The sequence below is a fragment of the Nicotiana tabacum genome, chromosome 1, assembly GCF_000715075.1.
Source record: "Nicotiana tabacum cultivar K326 chromosome 1, ASM71507v2, whole genome shotgun sequence".
Taxonomy (NCBI): Eukaryota; Viridiplantae; Streptophyta; class Magnoliopsida; order Solanales; family Solanaceae; genus Nicotiana; species Nicotiana tabacum.
The window spans coordinates 119,691,526-119,701,064 of NC_134080.1; positions in this window are offsets into that span (position 1 = coordinate 119,691,526).

The window sequence follows — 9,539 nt, forward strand, 5'->3', positions numbered from 1 at the left end:
GGTCCTCCACATTGATCATTGCACTGGTGTCATCAATTATCACTATTGTGATGAGGTCCACAAAAGAGCACACCTCGGTACTGTTGGGCTGCTTTATTGATTTGCACACATGAAAGACCACCTTTTCGTCATCCACACGGAAGGTGAGTTCCATTGCTTCCATATCAACTAAGGCCTTCCCTGTGGCAAGGAAGTGTCTTCATATGATAGAAACTTCATAGTCCACCTCGCAGTCCAAGATCACAAAGTCAACTAGCAAGATAAATTTGTCCACCCGGACAAGCACATCATCAATAATACCCAATGGTCTTTTCATCGATCTATCCACCATTTGTAATCTCATAGAAGTCGGCCTAGGTTTCCCAATACCCAAGGTTTTGAAAACTGAGTAGGGAATCAAGTTGATACTAGCCCCCAAATCACATAAAGCCTTAGCAAAATCCGCACTCCCATTGGTACAAGGAATGGTGAAAACACCAGGATCTTCAAGCTTCGGAGCCATTGAATGAACTATAGCACTAACTTGGTGAGTCATCTTTATAGTTTCACAATCCATAGAACGCTTCTTTGTTACCAAGTCCTTCATGAATTTAGCATAGCCCAACATTTGTTCAAGAGCCTCCACCAAAGGCACATTGATGGATAAGCTCTTCATTATGTCAATGACCTTTTTAAACCAATTCTCATTTTTCTACTTTGCAAGCCTTTGAGGATGAGGTGGAGGTGACCTTGGCAATGGAGCCTTGGCTTTAGGCACAACCAACTCTGGCATGTCTATTATGTGTTCCCTCGACGGGTTCATATCATTTTGAGTTTCCACCTCGACATCTTGAATATCAATCCTCACTTCTTCATTCACATTTTCATCAATCACATTTTCAACCACCAAAGGAACTTCATCTTCTTGCAACTCAACATCATCACTCAAAATTTGTTCTTGTTTGGAGGCATGCACATCGACGCCTCTCCCACTTCTTGTTGTTACCACCATAACATGATTGTTCCCACCCTTCGGGTTCACTACCATATCACTTGGTAGAGCACCCTTAGGGCGTGTATTCAAGGATTGAGAGATTTGTCCTAACTAAACCTCCAGATTTTTGATTGAGGTATTGTGGGAAGCCAACTGTGCATCAGAATCCACATTCTTCTTCATCATCTGTTCGAATATCATTTCAATTCTACCCATATCATTGCTAGAAGAACTAGGACCTTGAGATGGAAATAGGGGTGGATTGTTCGGTTGTTGGTACATTGGGGTCCTTTGAAAGCCTTGCCCCCGGTTTCCTTGGTTTCCATTGTTCCATCCACCTTGATTGTTATTACCACCCAATTGTTGTTATTACCATTCCAATTCCCTTGGTTGTTTTGATTGTTATTCTGATTGCTCCAGTTGTTGTTTTGGTTATTGTTCCCCTAATTACCATTGCCTTGTTGTTGAATTCCCCAATTGCCTTGGGGTCGCCATTGTTGTTGATTAGAAGAGTTGCCCCTTTGGCCTTGATAATTATTCACATATTGTACCTCTTTGTTTTGTTCATCATAACCATCACTTTGAAATCCAACACAGTCATTATCAAATTGCTCAGAATTCCCTTTGTTTTGTTGCCCTCATTGTCTTCTTTTGTTGACTAGCATGTTGACACCCTCCATGGCATTCACTTGGCGAGGATTTTGAACTTGTTGCAACTGTGCCTTTGCTAGTTGGTTCATCGTAGTTGTCAACTCAGCTATAGCCTGCCCATGATCATGTAACTCCTTGTGCAAATGAGTAACTGTAGTTGTCAACTCAGCTATAGCCTGCCCATGATCACGAACCATTTGAGATGTTTTAAGCATTTTGATTTGCAGCGCCCGTAAAATACCCAAGCCGCTCTAGTAATGTCAACATCACACTGGGTATTTGAAAATTGCCCGCCCGGATTCGGGGTGGGACAATAACACTTGCATAGCCTTGGTTCGGAAGCACTCTAGGAGCCACTCTTGGAGGTGGCAGAGGAGGGTCTGGAATATTGTCATTAACATTAGCATTAGCCTGGCGGCCTTTATGTTGTCCTTGAGGTACAAGAGGCACCTCATCATCTCCGACATCATCTACCTCCTCCCCCGCAATTACATTTCCAAGAGGGTCATTGGCGTTGTTCGCTACCATTTGGTACTTGAGTTGTGACACAAATAAATTAGTAACAAAGAAGGAAAGAAGAACAATACACAAAAATAGTTAGATAGATATCCAAAACCATTAGCTCCCCGACAACAGCGCCAAAAAAGTGATCGAGGCCAACCCTGCACTACTATTGAGTAGCAACAGAGGGTCGAAGCAGCTTTTACCCGATTAAGGTCAGGATTGATTTCCACAGGGAGCTAGAAGTTGGAGTTGAGTTTCTATCTAATTGAGAGTTGTGTATGTGTTACAAAATTACACTTCTAAACATTTTTGGGTTTTTGTTTTACTTCTAATTTTATCAACCTACAATGCTAAATTAAACTAGAATAAGCTAGGAGTAAACTATTGCGAGTTGTTCAAATGGTTAAAAGGCACTAGGGTAGTGACTTTTGCCTAGGTGGTCAATTGACGGATACTTGGATCTAATGCAGTATTGACATATTTGGGGAGTATGATATAAGCATTGTACGATTTTACCCACTCTACACCTCTCAGTGGTTCGAGTGATTTTGCCCGAATTGACTTTCTCAAGACCAATTGGGTATGCAACCTCATCACAAGCAATCAAGGGTCACGTCGGGTACTACTATCTCTAGGTTTAACCCTTTAATTGGGGCTATCAATCTCTTAAGTAAGCCCCAATTACATGTTGGACCAATTTCAAAGACTTAGGCTCTCTTTCTCAAGAAGAACCAAAGTCAACTAAACAAAAATCAGTGTTTGCAACCACCAATTCAGTAATTAAACATGAAATTGGCCACATATTTGGGGAGTATGATATAACCGTTGCACGATTTTACCCACTCTACACCTTTTGGTGGTTCGAGTGATTTTGCCCGAATTAATTTTCTCAAGACCAACTGGGTATGCAACCTCATCACAAGCAATCAAGGTTCAAGTCGGGTATTACTATCTCTATGTTTAACCCTTTAATTGTGGCTATTAATCTCTTGAGTACGCCCCAATTCCTTGTTGGATCAATTTCAGAGATTTAGGCTCTCTTTCTCAAGAAGAGCCAAAGTCAACTAAACACAAATTAGTATTTGCAACCACCAATTCAGCAATTAAACATGAAATTGGCCCAAATATCAAACACCCATAGTCAATCTAGCCCTAAAACACAAAACCCATCAATTACCCACATTAGGGTTGAGCCACAACCCTAGCTTATGGGTCTAGCTACTTATAATTGAAGAAGAAAACAAAGAAATAGATGAAGAAAAACTCATATTAATTAATTGCTAAGATAAACTAGAAGATTCAATGTTGAAATGACGCTAAAATTGCTCAAAATAGCTAAAACTATAGAAGTCACGAGCGCAACTCAGTACAAAATCTATCTGATGACCTAAAAATGGGAAAAGAAGCTATTTATACTAAGCTGTAAAATCTGGACAAAAATACCCCTGCGGGGCTAGTGCAGACTGCACAAAATTACGTGCGTCCGTACTAGGGCTCTGAACTTGAAAATTCAACTCTCTAAACTCGGGCAATGCGGACCGCACAGTATCGAGTGCAGCCGCGGTGGCTTCTAGTGCGGTCCGCATGAAATGGAGCGCGGACCGCATTGGATTCAATCTCCAAACTGGCACTTCTCTGATCTTTGGTTCTGTGGACCGCACTAAATCAAGTGTGGCCGTAGTGACTCCAATGCAGACCGCATTAAATCTCATGCGGCCGTATTGCCTGTTGGCTTGGAAATTAACCTCTCTGAACCTCACTTGTGCGGATCGCACAGAATGGTGTGCAGTCGCATTTGGCCTGTTTTGCCTGAACTTTGTCTTGTCTTGGTACTTGTGCAAGTTTCACTCCTTTTTGAGCTGATCTTTGACATCTTGTCACTTTGCTGATCAAACCTGCAATCAAGCACAACTTGTGAGCCTTTTGAGACTACTTGTACAAATTTCTAATCAAAAACATAAGCAAGAAGGAGTATAAAATGTATCAAAATCCCTAGTTATCAAGCACCGGTGCTCCAGTCTCCAGTATATTATACTGGAGCCAGCAAAGTATACCGGTCCAGCATAATATGCTGGAAGTTCATACACAGGTGCACCGAACTCCAGTATATTATCCTGGACCGATCTCTGTTGTAGCAAAATAGTGGCTATTTTTCATTGACTTGGTAAACGCTGGCTATTTTTTAATGACCAGTCCGAAAACTGACTAGACCGTGCTATTTTTACTTTGCAATAACGATAATGGGCGCTAAGATCAGTGGCGAATATAGTTCATTGCGCGTGTATCATGTCTCAATGAGAAAGTATTTTTAAAATATTGCATAAATATTACATATTTTAAAATTTAGTGTTTTCGTTATAAAATAAAAAATTATATTCCTAAAATGCTGAAATATTCATCTAATATAGCAAAGTCAATAAAAGAAAAAACATTCCTTATATAAGTTCTGAAGGATCAATACATATCTTCATAACTTAAATTTATTTTAACGTTAGAATTTCATCACTTCAAATCGTAAGTTATTATGGTTCCTTTTTAGTTTTAAAGAGAATACATAACTTCTGAAGATTTGAGAGTTCTATTTAAACTTTTTCTTGAAAAAGCTATTCTCTAGTTTATTCTAGAAAACACAAACAAGTCGTCAAACAAATAAAAGACAATCTAAGTCTAAATCTCTGAATTTTTGTACCTTCTACGTTGGCTTAGGTCTAATGTTCATTGAATTTAAATTCTTTTAAGTAGTATAAATCACATTGATAAATTCTAGCCAATTCATTCATGGAACTTGTTAGTATAATTTTACTCAACTTAGAGTGTAACTTACCAAATTAAACTAAAGGAATACCAAAGTAAAAAAATTCATATCGAATCCTAAAATCATAAATTTAGTTTTATCGAAAATAAATTATTAATTATAATTATAATTATTTTCTCCAATACGAAGTAATGGTACATTGATATAATTAACTAAAATAAAAGGTAAATAGAATATAAAAAAGTATAACTTACCTACTTGTCATGCTTTGCTCTAAAAGATTCAAAACGAAAAAAAATGGATGATAAGTAAAAAAAAACATTCAGTTTAATCATATAGCCAACAACAGTCATCCCCGAAGAATCATTAAAGCTGACATGGTCTGTTTGAACTTTAGATGTCCCATTCCTCGTTTGTTTCATGCAGAAATTTTAGTTTTATACGCCATTTTACTATAGTCACTCCTTTAGCTAGTCATTGAGAGGCATTGTCTATCCATTCCTCAAGAAGAAACGAATTTGTGTTCCAAAATAAGTAAAAATTCAAAAAAGAAAAAAAAGAAGAAAATAGAACCAAATCTTTCAAGAAGGAGACTAAATTGTTGAAGAATCCTAGACAATTTAAAGTTATAGTAATTATTATAATTTCCTACCTAGCTAGTTGAAATACATAAGGATATATATAAGTGAAATGTGTATAAAGAAAAGATAGGAATTCCTAAATATTAGAGATTGCTACATAAGTGATTATTCCTAAAAAATAGGAAAAATACTCAAATGACTATTTTGTCTAGTGTAAAGTCTTTGTTTAAAAGGGTAAAAAAGATGAACGACATTTCGCTAAGAGCCTTCGTGATTTTAATATAGGAAAAAGTACAAAAATAGCCAATTTAAATACAAACTTACCAACCTCTAGCCGAAAATTAGACACTTACCAAAAGTAGCCCAAAATTAGATATGCACGTAAGGAAGGATTCTTCTATCCGAGAATCACGCTAAAGATCTTCCTTCCTTCCCTATTTTTTCAAGCGTATCAATTTAACAGATCACGACATTCTCTACCTCTGTAAATCATGGCATTCTCTCTAAAACAATTCTCAAAAAGAGCTCCAAATTTCACTCAAAATCAATCAATTTCACTATATACCTTCGCAATTTCTGTATAGATACAACTTTTGCAATTTCTATGTAGAAGGAACTACGAACTGCAATCAAAATCAATCAAGGAATTAGTGAGTTTTGACCTAATTTCAGCTACTTCAATGGCAAATTTACCAATTTTTATTTAGTATGGTGGTCGATGGAATGTTGACAACAGCTTTGTCGATTATAACGCAGATGCTGTAATAGTTACTCCAAATATAAGTTTTGAAGATTTTGTAGACGTGATTTCGAAACAACTTATGATAGATACTTCATTGAATGATATTGAAATCAAATACATTGTCCAAAACAATTCTCCGCCAATAGTGATACATAATAGTATGGGTGTATGTGTATATCTTGAGCTGAAAAAAGCTCAAAATTTACAATGTATCCCCTTTGTATAACATCGAGTGAAAAGGATATGGACATGATCTGCTACAATTCCAATTCTGTTGTGATTTCCTCAGAATGTGCACAAAGCTCAGTTGTAGAAGAGAGATACAATGACGATACAATTAAGATGATCGAGTTTGGGGATGGAGAAGACTGGAATGATACAGAATCTGATAAAAATACAATAATAACTGACCCTCAACACATAGATGTAGAAGAAGGTCAAATTTATAAAGACAAGGCAACGATAGTCAAAGTCATGAGGCACTTGGCAGTAAAGGAAAAATTTCAGTTTAAGGTGGATAGATCAAGTGAAAGCAGATATCAAAATATTTATTGTATAATTATATATCCCAATGTATATCGTAGTTGATGTTAGAAGCATAATTATGCAGAAAATAAGTTGTTGCTTTTAAGTATGTGGCTGTACACTTTTAAGTTGTGGTTGTCACCGTCTAATACTGTATAGTCATTGTATTTTTTCATCTAGTATTGTTGATGGCAGTATGTATCACTATATATCATTGTATTTCATGTCGCTCTGTTTATTGATGGAAAAATTTATATCCTTATCATAGGTACTGCCTAATATGCATCAACAACAACTGTGATTGGTATTTAAATCTTCGATCCTAAAAAAAGCAAACGTTTTCAAGGTTAGAAATTTTAGCAAAGTGCACTCATGCCCCCTGAAAGACAGATCTTACACACAACGTCAAGCTACTGCAAAACTCATTGGCAGTTTTCTGATAGACAAGTATAAAGACCCAAAAATAATATATACTCGTAATGACATAATTGGAGACATGAACAAGCAATATGGTCTTCAGATGACATATATGCAAGCATGAAGATCGAAAGAATATGCAGTTCAAGTACTGAGAGGGAACCCGAGCGAATTATATGAAAACCAGAGGAAGTTTGAAAAAAATAGAGGAAGACTTGTTCATGTATGCTTTCGTTTTACTATATCCGTCTATAAAAGGATTGCAGTGTTGCAAACCGGTTGTTGTTGTAGATGGAACCTTTCTTAAATCGGCATATAGAGGAACATTATTGATAGCATCAACACAAGATCCAGCAGGTAATATCCTACCACTCGCATATGCCATAGTAGATTCAGAGAATAATGCTTCCTGGGAGTGGTTTTTTGCGAGATTCAAGGATGCATTTGGGGAAAGGGAGGGAATGTGCATAGTCTCGGACAGGCATGAAGGCATTGAAAATGTAGCGCCAACATTGTATCCACAAGTACCTCATTGTGTCTGCATATGACATCTATGGAATAATGTAAAAAAAAATTACAAAAAAACCATTTGCTACTCAAAGACATATTCTTTGCTATAGCCAAAGCATACACAGTTGAAAAGTTTGATTACCACATGGAAGAGGTAGAGAAAATTGATAAGAGGGTCAAAGATTACTTAATGAATATTGGGTATGAAAGATGGTCCATAGCATATTCCAGTGTCAACAGAACATTGACGATGACTTCAAACATTGCGGAGTCGATCAATGCAGCACTCAAGGCTGCTAAGGAACTCCCAGTACTGCCTTTGCTTGACTACATAAGGAAATTGATCAGACGATGGAATGTTACAAACTTAAAGAATACAACAGAGTCGGTCACTGATCTTGGAAAAAAATATAATACAATGCTGATGGACAATCTTGAATTGTCACATCAGATGAAGGTATGACTGGAATCTATATATACTTGCACATAGAATATATAATCATGTCGACTTCACGGATCTATTATATCTTGAACCCTTTGTGTAATTCTGTTAAACTAGTGTCCACTACACAAAAGCAAAGGCTTTCAATTTAATGTAGCATTTATGCCTACCCTACTCCTGAAATATTGGTTGGTTTGATATGATATTAAGCTATTTTGAATCTTGTAGGCTCTCTAGTATATGTATTTTGTGGGCATCTACTTTGTCACCACTAATGATAGTTGATAAATTTTGTAGGTGACTTTTTCGACGAGTTACTTAAATTCAGTACTTGACAAGGGTAAGTAGAGAATGGTGTTCCTAAAAGATCGAACTTGTAGCTGTAAAAGGTTTCAGTTGGATGAGCTGCCATGTGCACATGCTTGGGCAATATTAAAATACAAATACACTGATCACACTGAGTATTGCTCGGTGTACTACACCACGAAGTACCTATTGAAGACCTATGAAATTCCAATTTATCCGGTTCCTGATGAAAGCATATGGGAACTTCCTGCAGAAGTTCTAAATGAAAAAGTCTTGCCACCAGACATGACTAAAAAATAGGAAGGCCAAGGAAGGGGAGGTACAAGCCAATATTTGAAAGGGAACGAAAAAGGTCGATTTCATGTGGACAGTGTGGAGAAGAAGGTCGCAATAGGAAAACTTGTAGAAATAATCCAAAGAGAGGATGAAATATGTCAAATTTAGAATTACTTGTTATTTTACTTTACTGAATATCATAGAGATTTAGAAGAATGCAATATATCAAGAACTATATCATTGTAGAATGTCATTTGAATTTTCGATATAAATAAATATTTGACCTATCATTTAAAATCGTATTGCAAGTTTATATTATACATCTGTTTGATTAAAAAGAAGTTGTATCAGCTATGTATCATATTTGTATCATATATGTATCGCTTGTGCATCGCATTTGTATCATATATGTATCGCTTGTGTATCACCTATGTATCTCTATGTATAGGCTCTTACTCATGCCTATATTTGTGTAGTAACAAAGCTAACTAATGGAAAACAGTTGTAGCAGCTAGAAAACTATGCAAATAGTTTTAAAAATTTGCAAATAAGAGTGGCTTCATCAATACATATTTGAAAACTGTGTATCATGTGTATCTATGATGATCCAAGAGGTCATCACTTGTTTTAAAATAAAATTCTGCATTTCGAGGATTTAAAAACCTATTTTAACATCACCTCAATTTGCGTGCACAGTCCGGGCGCGTTGCCGGAAAGCTTATATGTGAAAATCTGTGAAAAATGATAAATTTTGACTATAAAATGAATTAATTTGACTTCGATCAATATTTTGGGTAAACGAAACCGGACCCATGATTTGATAGTTCTGGAGGGTCCGTAGGAAAATGTGGGACTTA